Here is a 3,127-nt window from a genome sequence, read left to right as displayed (position 1 = left end):
CCACAACTAGAGAAAGCCCACACGCAGCAACTAAGACCCAACGCAGCCAAAAAAAAAAAAATACAGCATGAATCAGAAGGCACTAATAACTTAAAATAATGCTATTACATGCCTCCTTGCTCTGAGGAGCAGATAGTAGCTCATGAAAAAAGGAATTACTTCTAATTTAATAGAGAACCCATGGTAAAACCATCAACCGGCATTCACTCAGGAAATTAGTATAGCTCCACAACCATCCCTTTACAAAATCTTTCTCTGCCACTCCCTGGAGCAGTAGGTTTCTCTAGACATCTCCTTTTAGCACTCCTTCCAAGCAGGGAGGGGCAGGAGGACACCATTTTTAAACTCCTTCCACGACCAATTAATGCACAGGCTACTCTCAGCAAATACCTCCATCGTTTGCAAGAGATCAACTCTTGCAGAACCCACTGGAAACCTCCCCAATATTAAAAGTAGAAGAGGTGCATATACCATTACATAGAACCCCTTTGAACATATTATTAAATAGTTATTGGAATGACTGGCATGATTTAAAAGTTCACTGAAAACATGAATGAAACATGCTCCTCTGCAATCTAACACCTCCACAATTTCCAGTAACAACCCCTACAAAGTCCTCCAGTTTCATTTCCCTTCCTGGATTGAGATCCTGGGGCAAAAGGGAATGAAAGGGTGGCAAATTAAAGTTTCACCCACACAGACAAGTGCAGGTTAGAGAGGGAATTAGGAAATTCTCAGCAGGGTAGAAAGGCATCTTTAAAAAGAAAAAGGAAAGAAAAAAAGAAGAAGAAAAGAGATTGAGGGAGTGTTTCCCTACGTGGCCTTCCTAGCGTCTCGCCCTGCCCTAATCGAGGCCGGAATGGCAGAGGTTGCAACCTCCCTTCAAGACCCAGGGTCTCTCGGCACGTTTCCTAAACCTCCATCCTCAGGCCTGGCCCGGAAAATGACGCCCCAGCGGTTATTCCATTTAATGTCAACTCATGTTAAGGAAAGATCCACTCTGTTCCATTCCAGCGGGGCCTTAGAGTGGGATCCTCCCTGTAGCCCACAGCCAGGAAGCAGGACCGATGTGGCCTGGTCCCGGCGCCCCTCGCCTCCCGCCGGCTCCAAACTTTCCCCAACTCCAGGCCCACCTGTCACGGAGGGAGGGCGGGCCAGCTCTCGGGGGCGCCCGGGAAGCTGCCGGGGCCTCCAGCCGCCCGGGCGCCCCCCTCTCCCCGCCGGCCGCCGGCCCCACTCCCAGGCCGGGGCCGCCTGGGCCTCCCCCATCTTCGGCCCGGCCCCTCAGCGACCCGCAGCCCTCGGAAAGCCCCTCCCGCCTCAGAGCCGAGGAGCTGCGGCCCGGCGCCGGCCCCCGTGTGGGCCCGAGCCGCAGCCTCCTCAGCCGAGGGGGTCGCCCGGACGGTTAATGCCTCAGGCCCGGCGCCCTCCCCCGCTCAGGGCTCAGCCTCTCACCTGCCGCCGCCGCTGCCGCCGCTCCACGCTCCTCCCGGGAGGGGCCCCGGACCCGACCCGGCTGCGGACCGCTCTCCTCTCCCCCTGGGCAGGCCCGGGGCGGAGCCGGGGCCTCTCCTGAGCACCGCAACTCCCCGCCCGGGCAGCCGCCGCCGGCGCCGGGCTCCACGAGAGGGCGGGCGGGGAAGGGGGGCCTCGGAGGCCGCAGATCCCCGGGCTCGCGTACAGAGCCAGGCGCCCGACGCGGGCCCGGGCCCGGGCGGCCGCGGGGGACGCGGGACCGGTCTCCTGGCGCCGGACAAAGGCCAAGGGAGGCACAGAAGGGCCCAGGCCCGGCCGGGAGGTGGGGGCCCACTCGGCTAGGGGCCACTCGGGTGCGGCGTGGGGGGCGGGGGGGTCGGAACCGCTGGTGCCCAGGACCCGCCTCCGGCCCCTTAATCCGGATCGGTTCGGTCCGGATTAGTAGTGATCGGTGTAAACACACTAGTGAAACCGCGTGTTTCCTCGCGAGATTTGCACGGCTGGGAGGCGGGGGGGGTCCAGTGGGGGTGGGGGAAGAGCCGACAGTGGGGGAGGAGGGGGAGGGGACGAGGAAGGTGGGGGGGTCCCCGCTGCCCCGGCGCCCCGCCTCCTCCAATCAGCGGCCGGGATGGCGGGCAGGGGTTAACCAGGGGACCCCGCGCCGGCTGAGAAGGCCGCCGCCTCGCCGGGCGGCTGAGGGCGGGCGGGCGGACGGGCGGCGCCGGCGGACCCGCAGCTACGCGAGGAGAGGTCCGACCGGTTCGGAGCTCCGGAGCCCCCACTGCCGTCTCCGTAAAATCGGTCCTCGCCCCGCGGGACCGGCCCCAGCCGAGGAGGTTGGGCCGGCGCCCTGGGTCGCGGACCGGAGCTAGAGGGGCCTTGCCGCCGGGGCCGGGCGCTTCCCCGATCCGCCTCGTCGAACCCCGCGCCAGCCTAATCCCTGGTCTCCACGAGTTTGGGTGAGAAGTGGGGTTGCTCTGCCCAGGATGGATTTTAGAGGAAGAAAGCCCGTGAGCCGGTGAACCCCTCCCGAACTTCCCCGGAGACACCCAGTTAGTGAGTTGGCTGTGCCCACCCGTGTTAGCTGGCTCCCACGCCCCGCCACTCTCCAAACTCACCCTCCCACTCCCCAGATCCAAGCCGCCTTGGAAAGCGGACAGCGCTTCACCTCCACGTACCTGGTTGGCAGGATGTCTCCAGGGACAGAGGTCCTCTGGGATCAAGGCTGAGTCCCCACCCCCACCAGGATGCTGCCCCAAAGGGACTCTCTCGGTGCCCCAGGGGGGAGGTTCCATTTCAACCTTTGATTAAAAACAAGGCCCTCCTGGGTACTTAGGGGGCTCGGAGGGTAAGGGCTAGAATGGAGAAAACAGGCCTGCCCCTCAGTGTCTGCTGAGGAATGGGAAATGTGAAAGGGTGCAGTAGCTCCCGCAGCTAGGAGGGCTTCCTGCACAGAAAAAGCCTCCCATTTTGATCACCCAGCACCAGAGAAAAAATCACATTCTCCACCGACTTCTATGAGCCAGGACACTGACTTCAACGCAAATACCCAACTTTTTCTTTTCCTTTGATGCTGCTGCCTTGATCAGATGTCTGAAGATGACTTAAGGACTACAAGCAAATCACTTGGGAAAAATTCAGATAATGAACA

At 61.0% G+C, this 3,127-nt stretch overlaps 1 protein-coding gene across 4 annotated transcripts in view; it reads right to left on the bottom strand.

Annotated features, from left to right (window-relative positions):
• TLK2 (tousled like kinase 2) overlaps positions 1 to 1,903 on the bottom strand; it is a 108,572-nt gene extending 106,669 nt beyond the window's left edge. For 3 of the 4 annotated variants that reach the window (XM_024130106.3, XM_024130110.3, XM_024130108.3), the window contains exon 1: positions 1,456 to 1,902. The gene's annotated coding sequence lies outside the window, so the exon portion shown is untranslated. Of the gene's footprint in view, positions 1 to 1,455 lie in introns of all 4 variants that reach the window. The other variant, XM_028498446.2, reaches the window with a different exon arrangement.
• Positions 1,904 to 3,127: the final 1,224 nt, after the last annotated feature.

The sequence above is a fragment of the Physeter macrocephalus genome, chromosome 14 (assembly GCF_002837175.3).
Source record: "Physeter macrocephalus isolate SW-GA chromosome 14, ASM283717v5, whole genome shotgun sequence".
Taxonomy (NCBI): domain Eukaryota; kingdom Metazoa; phylum Chordata; class Mammalia; order Artiodactyla; family Physeteridae; genus Physeter; species Physeter macrocephalus.
The sequence above is the reverse complement of the archived record's forward strand: the minus strand, read 5'-3'. Positions and strand labels throughout refer to the sequence as shown.